Source organism: Schistocerca nitens, chromosome 5 (genome assembly GCF_023898315.1).
Source record: "Schistocerca nitens isolate TAMUIC-IGC-003100 chromosome 5, iqSchNite1.1, whole genome shotgun sequence".
In the NCBI taxonomy this organism is placed as follows: Eukaryota; Metazoa; Arthropoda; class Insecta; order Orthoptera; family Acrididae; genus Schistocerca; species Schistocerca nitens.
Genome location: NC_064618.1, coordinates 306,306,305 through 306,318,604, shown reverse-complemented (window position 1 = coordinate 306,318,604; position 12,300 = coordinate 306,306,305).

Genomic DNA, 12,300 nt, shown 5'->3' with positions numbered 1-12,300 from the left:
TCCATTGATATTAAATCAGGCGATCTTGGTGGCCATTGGCGTGTAACATCATGATCAATCCATTTCGGGGGAAAAAGTTCGTTTAAATGTTTAGTAACGGCGTCGGTGAAATGTGGAGCCTCACCATCACGTTGAAAATACATTTGCAATCGCATAGCATGTGGAACATCTTGAAGAAAGCGGGCCATTTCTTCTTGAAGGAACTGTAAGTACGTCTCGACAGTTAGACGTCCTAGGAAAAGGAATGGTCCAATAAAGTGTGTGTTGATTATACCGCACCACACATTCTTGCTAAATCACTGCTGGAAATTGCATTGCACTATTGCATGTGGGTTTGCTGCAGTCCATATGTGCTTATTATGTGAACTGTTTGTACCATCTCGAGTAAACTGTGCCTCATCAGCAAATACAATGTATTTCTGTAACCGCCGATTAGTATTTAACCAGTTGCAAAACACCAAGCGAAGGGCAGGATCCCTCGAATGTATATGATGCACGTTTTGATAATGGTACGGATACAAATTATTCTTCTAGATACGTCGTGTACCGTTACCCGGGCTATGTTGAACAGTATCCATAATATCCTCATCATCGTCTTCACTAATCGAGCGCTCGTACTGATGATGGGCGCTAGGTAGAGAAGCAGTCTCCCATAACATTCGAAATACTGCACTAATGGTTTGTGCATTCGTAATCCTCCAACTTGGATAACGTGCGTCATATTCATGAACAGCAGCCTTACCATTACCATCAGATTTGCCATAAATAAACACCATATCAGCGTATTTCTCTCTTGTAAATTTGAAAGGCATCACAGAAAACGAACTCGTTACGAGGTTAGAGAACGACCGAAACAACTCACTTATAGTTGCCAACAATGACATAAACGTTTCTGCATTCTTAATGGAAAGTCAACAAATCTACTACTACAATAATCTTTGCTTCTCTGGATGTTCTGGAAAACTATTGCAGATACACGTCTGGGACACTTTTTATTAGATTCACCAGCTCAATAACAACAAAATAACTGGAAATTATGCTTTACTTTAACCTTGTATGGTTTTGCAATGGCTTCATATTAGCGAAGTTGCTAAATTTCAGGCAAAATCTTTAATTAGCTGTAACTCCGTTACTAAACATTTATGCACCTATGTTTATATGAACTTTTTTCTTTAGTTTCAGTTGTACAATAACATATTAAAATATATGTGTATCTTCGTGAATCACCATGTTTAAAAAGGGGTCTAAGGAGTCCCTGAATTATCTTTCAGTATCACCGTGCTAGTCTTTTTTTGTATTTTAAACGTTTATTATAAATTGTGGAATGCCCCCAAAATATTATTCCGTACATCAGTAGTGACTGGTTACTACAGTGGTACATTGTACATGGTGCTGAAGAGTAGCTTGTATTTTGCGTGAGAATCCTTACATCATACATTAATGTATTTAGTTTTTTTATTTATGTTGGTAAGGGGCATTTGTCATTTCAAATCCTGAATATGTATGGCCAAAAATTTTGTGTGACTGGCATCTGGGAAATTTTTTCTTTCAATGACGAAAACATGGTTTCCAAGATGTTTCCTGCAGATTTTCTTCACTACGTGATTTAATTAAAATACTAGTGTCATCAGCAAAGACCACTGTGGTTCTGTCATTTATTTTATCCACCAAATCATTTACAGGCAGCAGAAATAAGACAGGTCCCAGCATTGACTTTTGTGGGACTCCATACCTGATTTTTTTTTTTGTTGACTATTGCAAAAACTAGAAATTACTTGTGTTTCACTGCCTTTGTATTTCTGTAATTTGTCGATGGTTATTGGGGCATGATTGTGTCCACGTTGCAGACTGGCCTCTAATTTCATAATTACTTAACTTATGGTTAACTTCCAGTGTTAACAGGAAATCTCACCATCAAAAACTCCATGGTCAAAACTTTTTTCTGGAGAAGCCATGTTGACATGACGTGACATTGACTGCATGTGTGGATGGCCACTATTCGATAGTATTGTTGAATGTTTTGATGTGAAGCAACTTGACATGACGATATGTGTGAATGGGCCTTAAATTCGTAAGAATGTGATTTGAACATAAATGCAACAAAAAAAGTCTGTGTTTAAAAGAGAGTAACATTAAATGTAAAGATTTGTGTGAATGGCAGCCAAGTTTAAACTTGAACATAATTTTCTGACATATAGAATTTCTTTACACGGATCATTTCTATGAACTGCACTTGTGACATTTCCAGTTTGTGATCTATCTGAGATTTTATTCTTTTTGAGATCAATCATTTAAATTTGATTATGTGATTATCAGTAAAAGTTAAGCAACATTTTGTGTTCAGATTTGTCCACAGCTTATTACAATCAAAAAATGAATATTGAGCATGCCTCAGAACATCCTACTTCATGTCAAATTTCAGAAGCTAGATGGCTTCTCCATATGTCAAATACCTTTAGATGGATCAAGATTTTGAACCATGTGAGATTGAACTAATTAGGATGGGGCATGGGTCATGCTTGGATAGCTGTTGGTAGAGGACTTGCCTGTGAAAGGCAAAGGTCCCGAGTTCGAGTCTCGGTCCGGCACACAGTTTTAATGTGCCAGGAAGTTTCATATCAGCACACACTCCGCTGCAGAGTGAAAATCTCATTCTGGAAACATCCCTCAGGCTGTGGCTAAGCCATGTCTCCGCAACACCCTTTCTTTCAGGAGTGCTAGTTCTGCAGGGTTCGCAGGAGAGCTTCTGTAAAGTTTGGAAGGTAGAAGACGAGATACTGGCAGAAGTAAAGCTGTGAGGACGGGGCGTGAGTCGTGCTTGGGTAGCTCAGTTGGCAGAGCACTAGCCCGCGAAAGGCAAAGTTCCCGAGTTCAAGTCTCGGTCTGGCACACAGTTTTAATCTGCCAGGAAGTTTCATATCAGCGCATACTCCGCTGCAGAGTGAAAATCTCATTCTGGAAACATCCTCCAGGCTGTGGATAAGCCACGTCTCCGCTATATCCATTCTTTCAGGAGTGCTAGTTCTGCAAGGTTCGCAGGAGAGCTTCTGTAAAGTTTGGAAGGTAGGAGACGAGTTACTGGCAGAAGTAAAGCTGTGAGAACGGGGCGTGAGTCGTGCTTCGGTAGCTCAGTTGGTAGAGCACTTGCCCGCAAAAGGCAAAGTTCCCGAGTTCGAATCTCGGTCTGGCACACAGTTTCAATCTGCCAGGAAGTTTCACATCAGCGCATACTCGGCTGCAGAGTGAAAATCTCATTCTGGTAATTATGAATACATTTACATGCACTGTGAAGAACATGGAAGATGATATTTCACATTGTAGTTGGTGGTTACAACTACAGTGCAGCTACACGCAGAGGTCCAGTGTGGGCTGTAACTATTGTAGGGTAGCGAAACTTGATGGATATGCTAATGCATTAATGCGGAATTGATTTCAATTTTGGCCACCAGGTGCAAATATGGCGCTGCGAACGTAACAAAGGTGTATGGGAATGTTTCCATATTGAATGGATTTGGAAAGGACATGGGCAGGGAAAGATCAAACAAATGAAAAAGCCAACATGCTGACTTTATTATTGACTACCACTTATACAAACTGTTTAATATGAGCACCAGAGACGTTGGCAAGATACTGCATCCATAAAATAACATTGTCAACCGTTATTTGCAGCAGTTCTGGTGGAATATGAGCAACATGTTTCCATATATTGGTTTTCAGATTAGGTAGGTAGAGGCCAAATGTGCCCCAGGTAAACGTGTTCATTCAGATATCCCCAGAGTCAAAAGTCACATTGATTTATATCAGTTGTTCTTGCAGGTCATGTAATTGTAGGAACTCTCGAGATAACGTGTTCGTGGAAGGTTGCATTAAGCATATCTTTTACTTGGCGAGCAACATGAGATGTTGGCGCGTCTTTCATGAAAACAATGATTTCCACACAACCGCACTCTTACAAAGCAGGACACATACTGTACAAGGAGGTCTCCATAACACACAAATGTCACACTATACCTGACAGACCATCTGCTTGTATTCTGTTTAAACGAGAATGGATCAAGAAGAAAGGTGCTTGTGAATCCACACCAGGCAGTCACATACGGCGAGTGCAATGGCTCTTCAGGAAAAATATGCTGTTTAACAGTAACCTAAATTCGGCAGTTCTGTGTATTTACTGTACCCTGTATTGTAAAATTGGTCTTGTCACATCACAGAATATTGCGTGGCGCCATGTCATCAAATTCGTTCCTCACCAAAAATTGACGAGCAAACTCAGAACCTAGCTGTGCATCACATTGTTTCAGTTGCTGCATTGTCTGAGTCTTGTATAGCTACCAGTATGAAATAGACCATGAAATTTTACATATCGTTGACCATGGAACGGACGATTCTCAAGACACTGCACAAGTACTACCAATACCTGGAGCATGTCTGCATCGTCAGTTACAGCAACAGCAACTTTGTCAATAAATTCCACTGGGATAGGTCGCCTTCCTCTTCCAGGTGCCACACCAAGCTCTTGAATTTCATATAATCTTCATTAAATCATTTAATCACATTGGGCCTCTTCTCAGACGTTTCAGTCAGTGATACTCTCTCAATGCAGAACTGTAATTGCTGCTGTTCACATAAAACAGTGCATAGTCTCTCTTCTCGATAGCTATACTGCTCACTCTCATTATGGATTGTCAAACGACAGCAGGGATGTCATATCGTCAAACAGTGCACAGTGTTAGTATTGTTCCTGTTGGTCACAACTGGAACTACTTGGTTCTCTATTGACACATCAGTATATCTACCAAGTCTTGGCACCGTACAATAATTACAGCCCACATTGTAGCTCCGTGAGTAGGTGCACTTTCATAATAACCACCCAAGCTGCACTTTAACTACAACCACCCAGTACTACATTTTATGGTTTTTCCTATTCCATTTGTGTATGGAGTGCGAGAAGAACGATTGCTTAAATGCATCTGTACATTCTATAATTATGGTAGTCTAATCTTGTCTTCCTGTCCCGACTAGATCAACACATGTGGGGCAGTGGTATATTCCTAGGTTTCTCACTTACAAATGGACCTCGAAAGTTTGTAAGAAGACATTAACGTGATAGTTGACAACTATGTTTGGGGGTCTTCAAGTTTATATTTTTCAAAATTTCTGTAACATTCTTCTGTGAGTTAAACAAACATGTGGTAATATATATTGCCTGTATTGGTTTATATACCTGTAAAGGCTGATTCATAGCCAATCTCACCTTACTCACTCACGTTTTAAAAGTGCATTTTGAATTATCTGGAGGCCACTTTCACTATTATTTCACTTTTCCTAGTTTGCTTCTCAAATTTTGTTAAGAACACCCATCAAAATGCTTCTGTGGCTATTATTAAACGTTGTCATTGCTTGTACTTTAATTCTGATACTGTATTCCAACTTTAAAAATCACAAATGATGTTTCATAACCTCACTTTCACTATCCAGCTCTGGACTACGCAGAATGATGTAGTGTTGAGATTCACACGAGTGTGAACACCCATCATTTGATGGGGACAACACCCACCAATCTGTTCCAGTCCATTGGCATCCACTGTGAATCTTCCTTAAGATCTACTTAATATGGATCCCAAAATATGAAACATATTCTAGGACGATTCTGAAGACTCCCTCTGTATGAGAGTGTCCATTTTTCCCAATATCTTACCAACAAATTTATGGGCTTACTACATATGGGATAACTTCAGAAAGCTAAATATCTTCCTACGGCACTGTGCTTATTCAGACATCAAGGTAAGGACCATTCTCCATTCTCATAGATTTTAGTAATAGCTTTCTCGATAACCACAAACTTTGGATTCATATAAGTTGTTTCAGTGCGAGATAAGCAGCTTACATGAGAACAAGGGTGGCAAAGGATTGTAAAATCTTGATGAGCAACATTTCTGCAGACAGAAACGTAACTAGTATGTTAGTGGTACTGTACAGGAAATTTTTGGTTGTCTTTCTGCTCAGTGTGTTCAGCTGGTCAGGATTAGTGTTCTTACTCTAGTGAATATGGGTAATTATGTAAACAAAACTTCTATAGATATTAATAGATTAGATTAGATTAGATTAATACTTGTTCCATAGATCATGAATACGACACTTCGTAATGACGTGGAACATGTCAGGTTCATAAAAGATGTCTGTACAAGATATTACATTACACACAATATTGCATGACACTAATGTCTGAGTTGTTTTTTTTTTCCTTAATTTATATCTAAAAATTCAGCCAATGAGTAGAAGGAGTTGTCACCTAGAAATTCTTTTAATTTATTTTTAAATGTTAGTTGGCTATCTGTCAGGCTTTTGATGCTGTTTGGTAGGTGGCCAAAGACTTTTGTAGCAGCATAATTTACCCCTTTCTGTGCCAAAGTCAGATGTAACCCTGCATAGTGAAGATCATCCTTTCTTCTGGTGTTATAGCTATGCACACTGCTATTACTTTTGAACTGGGTTGGATTATTAACAACAAATTTCATAAGTGATCATATATACTGTGAGGTTACTGTGAGGATCCCTAGATCCTTAAATAGATGTCTGCAGCAATTATTCTGATTACACGTTTTTGAGCAATAAATACTTTTCTACTCAACGATGAATTACCCCAGAATATGATGCCATACGAAAGCAGTGAATGAAAGTAGGTATAGTAAGTTAATTTACTGAGATTCTTATCACCAAAATTTGCAATAACCTTAATAGCATACGTAGCTGAACTCAGACGTTTCAGCAGACCATCAGTGTGTTGCTTCCAGTTTAACCTCTCATCAATGGATACACCTTAAATTTTTGAAAATTCTACCTTAGCTACAGACTTCTGTTCAAAGTCTATATTTATTACTGGAGTTGTGCCATTTACTGTACGGAACTGTATATACTGTGTTTTATCAAAATTTAAAGAGAGTCCGTTTGCTGAGAACCACTTAATAATTTTGTGAAAAACATCATTTACAATTACATCACTTAGTTCTTGGTTTTTGGATGTTATTACTGTACTTGTATCATCAGCAAAAAGAACTAACTTTGCATCTTCATCAATGTGGAATGAAGTGCAAGTGAGAGCTTTTAGGTCATGAAGGTATACATGCACAGATATATGCGTGGTGTCCATTCTGTCGGACATATCCAATAGAGCAGACACCACAATCAATGATATGGAGCACAAATAAGTAAAATTCAAGTGTCTCTTAGACCAGTCTATGCTGAGCAAGAATGATGGATGAGAAAGATTTGCGGTTGTTCAATAGTGATTTTAGAATGTTGCTATGAAGCAACGAGAGTATTATCACAGATTTAAATAAAGTCAAAGCCCTGACAAATAAAAGTTGAGTGCATCTAAAATGAATAAAAGGAAAGCAATGAAAGTAGCGTTTGATGAGTAAAACGTAATTGTCAGCCAGCTAATTAAAAATCCTAAGAACATCGGGTTTAACGCAACTTGAGCGCTTAGTGATTGTGCGCCCGATGACCCACTGAATGGCGCTGGTCCTTTTCCCCTACCTCCCCTCTTTCCTGTCATGTAGTGGCTGTAGCAGCATATGAATGACAGAGACAGCGCTAGGTCTCCCATCCTCTTTGGTACCCTTAAATATTCATCCAGAATTTTATCAAATGGGACATAGTTAATCTATCTTGTGAGCATTCAGAATGAGCAGAAAATGTTCAGATTTAGGTGTGCCATTTTTTGAAGTTCAGTGGGAAGATTGATATTTGTTTGTTAAGTCTAATACGGGAAAGCACTATGCTTAATATGCCACTCTGCCATAAATATCAAATCATTGTCAGTGCACTGTCACTACGAAAATAAACATTCCTCAATGCACAAGGGGATCGTTGGACTGGGCAGAAGCGATCTGATTACTAAATTAAAATCACAATAGCAACAACCTGAAGAGGTAAGCATTGTTTATACTGTTTATTACAAAATTAAAACAAAAATATACCTTTTTGTAATTGTACTCCTATCTATAGAAACTTGCACTATCTCTATATAGATATTGTTTCTAAACCAAATCATGAGATTGTTTTGTGTGGTAAGATTTTAAAGTTTATTATTGCCGTTGCTGTCCAACAGACATCTGTGCTGAATTGCATCTGAGAAACCGCAGTTCGAGCAAGCTACATTGTTGCACTGAAAATTGCAAAAATTGGAAGACCTATTACAGATGGCGAGTTTGTAGAAGAGTGCTTAGTAGAGTACTCAGAGGTAATACGAACCTCTGTAGTGGCCTAATTTGAGGCATTAAGCTTATCTGAACATAAAATTTCTCGAAGAGTGCAAGAAATTGGTGTGGAATTAAAGGAGTTATTGTACAATATATGTCATAACTTTGTAGAGTACTCTATTGCATAGCTCAACTTGCAGTTTTCGTAAGGGGTTTCGAAAAAATCTCACTGTTACCAAGGAATTGTTGGGTGTTATTTATTGAAAAGTATCATGAGAGGGCAAAATATTTTCCTGGCTGTAGAGGAGGAACTGGACTATATGCAGTTGTTAGTCGAGCGCCTGTACAGCATTGCAGCTGATAGGGCCTTGCAATGTTGTTGGAAGGGGTAGGTTTTGTAGTGCATGTGAAAAAAAGGTGCGCAAAGCTGAGCTTTTCCCAAATTTGACAATACACTACATTTTATATCAAGTACAGCTATGTGCAAAAGTTTTTAACAAGATCATGGATAAAGTTGGGGGATCTTGAATCAGTTCACAAAGGCATTTCTTTTTATTGCACTGCACAATGGCTAAGTTGCTCAAAAGTACCCTCACTCTTTTTGGATTTGAGACAAAAAATACCTCTGTTCACTGATATGAAACGTTCTCCACAGTCAGACTTGGATGATAGAACAGATCACTGGCCTCGCTTTCATTCAAGTCATCAGGGGCTATTTATCATTTAAGCATCTCGTTGCTAAGTTCAAATAAATTAACTGTTAATATGTGTGACTGCACTGAAAGTTTCAAATTGCAGCATTTGCTTTTTAAAAGTCAGCTTCAAGGCGGAAATTTGGAAAGTTTTTGCCTCTCTAAAATCCTTGAATTTAGGTACTTATGAACACATCAGAGAGTAGACAAATGTGTTACAGTCATTGCATAAAGAATTTCAAGGTAAGTTTGAAGAAATAAAACAAGTAAAACCTACACTCATAGTTTTTATGACGCCTTTTTTGGGACGCCCAGAGGATTCCCAATGAAGTCTTCAAGTTGATCTGATAAAACTACAGTACCATTCAATTCTGACAGACCGCTGTTGCTGTTACAATGGTAATTTGATTTCATTTTATAAAGGCATTGATCAACAAGAATTTCCAAGCATTCATGCACTTGCCCTGAAATGTATTGCTGTGTCCAGAATAACGTTCTTATGTGAACAAATGTTTTCAATTATGAATATTACATAAACAAAAACAAGGTCAAGTTTGTCTGATGCTTCGTTGGAAGGTATACTTCGAATTGCTACTGCCAAATGATTTTTTGAAATATCAGAAAATTAGTGGCTTCAAAGCGGTCTCAAAGATAAACAATGTTTGCTGTAAATTAGTACATAATAAGGAACACAATTAAACTATTCTTTCTGTTTGTACACAAAATCGGCATTATTATTGTTATTATTCAAATGTTTTTTATTCCAGTCTTTGATCACAATATCAATTCTTTTCGTAATTACCATCCTCAGATCTTTTCTACACCCTGTCCTAAAGTCTCCACTAACATGTGGAATTTATGCTGTTGGGGAACTTTCACTAACATGTGGAACCATCATGCCCCCTGTTCACTTTGGCCTTGGACAGGATGCTGCCTCTTCCGCCAGCTCCGCCGCACTTAAGTCCTGAAGTCTACCTTCTCTGCTGCTGTTGAGGTCTTTACCGTATCCCTCACGAGGTACTATCACCCAGGCCAGGTGAACCAAGGTTTTTTTAACAAGGTGTTACTCCTCCCCTCCTCCTTTCTCAACCGGGCTTGGGACTGGCTATGGCGGAGTTTATTACTATTATCCGTTTTAATGCTAGTACGACACACGCTGGTTTGCCCAGACCCATTCACCAAACAACTACATGGCTCTCGCCTCGCTGACTTCTGCCACAACACATTCCTCTCCTAACACTGCCACAACAGTGCTGTGTCCATCTCCCTCGCCTACCTCCACCCCACCATCACTACAGCAGAGCACAGGTGCTTTTGCTGGTGTCGGCAAGTGCTCGTGGAGCACCTGAGATGGCATGGCCTTGTCTAATGTAAGTTCAATAAACGGATGACAGCCATCAATCCTGTTACTCTGTGTTCATCCTCATACTGGAATGGTGGATGACAAAGGGGAGGACGAAATACTGATTTTTGCTACATCAAATTGTTTCACTGTGGAAGATTTCAATCATCTCACGAAGAGAAATGCAGGAAAAGGTAATCGACTAAAACCGTTCAGCAGAAGGAAGTCATCTGGGCGCTGTAATATTATATAAAGATTACGTGAAAAACTTTCTCCCCTGCAACTAGCAGTTTATCATAGATCGCTGAATCAACAAGTGATACCAAACGATTGGAAAGAAGGTTCGGTCATTTGCATTTTTAAGTTGCATCCTCAGACAGATACACATAATTATATACATAAATCACTGAGTTATGGAACACGCTTTTATCCATGCAGTATGAGCATATGGAGAGCGAAAATCTCATTTATAAAAATCAACGTGTTATCTGAAGAAAGAACTTTTTGGAAATGCAGCAGTCTCTAATCATCTATGAGATTTAGAGTGCAATTGCCAGCAATGGCCGGGTTCATGCAGTTTCCCTTGACTTCCAGAAGGCGTTCAACATAGTTTCACACTATTGTTTAATTAAAAATATTCTAGCTTAATAAGCACTGGATTGGTATTTATTAGCAGCTGCAACTAAACACATCGTTCTTAACACTTCGAAATAGGTGACATATTTGTAGAGCATAACGTTGGTTGTTTTATGAGGCTGTTCGCAGATGGTGCTGTTACTTATAGTAAGTTGCAAAGCCAGAACACTGCACTAATATGCAGGAAAAGCTGAAGAGGAGCGACAGTTGATGCAGGGACTGGCAGCTGAACCTGAAAGTAAATAAATATGACGTATTGGGCACAAATCGATCGATTAATCACATTGGGTGTCAGTGGAATGGAAGGGAGCGGTATTAGATGTCACCATCAGATGATGATCTTTTTATTTCCATTTTCATTTCATCTGTTTGTCAAATTATGTCAAGTCAAATCGCTTAGCCCAATACTAAATGGTGATAGTGAGAGTATTAGTTAACTTAGACCTTTGTACTTTGTTTGTGTAAATTAAGGCCATTTCACACTGGCCGTCACGGCACCATCATGTCACAGCACCATCATGTCGGGGTGTATTTACACTGTTCGCCACAAGTCAATTCAACCGCGAAAAGCACGATGAAATTGAGTATGGAGGATGAGAGCATGATTGTGTATTGGGAGGAAATGAGCGTAGGGATCACGTGAGAAACCTTGACGGTACTTAGGAGCGAACAACGATAAATTTTAGTAATGGCTAAAGCAAATTTCACAAAGTATTTTCTTGATATATTTTGTGATAATATGCTGAGAAGTGAAACAACGTTTTAAAACATCGGCACTTATGTGCTAGCGAAAATATATACATACAAACGCACGAAACTATATTTATAAGGGAATAAATAGAGTTTGTTTACCTAATCCATTATGTTTCTCCTTACATAACTAATAAAGTAAATAGAGCTGACTTTTTCGCTGCTTTAAATTTTATATTACGAAAACCGCTTCATCAACTAAATTTCTTATTTATATACAGCGTGACCGTCAGCTCTGTTCTGTTACAGTAAAGACTAAATAATTTTTCATTTTCAGATATCTGACCTCGCTTGCGGTAGAACACACAATGAATAAAATATCCAAATCATCAACGAACATTTACAGTTTGCCACGAAAACAAAGGACAATAATAAAATAGCAATTTATAAGACATAAAAGCACTAAATGCACTATTGGTACTACAAAATGTGTGTGAACAGCGAAAATTGGTTCCGATGTTAGCCAACGTTTGACGCTGTCAAAACTTTCTTCACGAGCAACCTTGACATGATGTAATGGTCCTCTGATCGCCAGTGTGTTGCTGCCGTTTGAAATGCATTGAGGAATATTGTGGTGTGACAATGTGGCCAGAGTCTTGGCCTCAATTCATCCAGGAAAGAACTGGCTTAGAAAATACTAATTTAATCAATTCTTGAGCAGCCTACTGCTAATCAG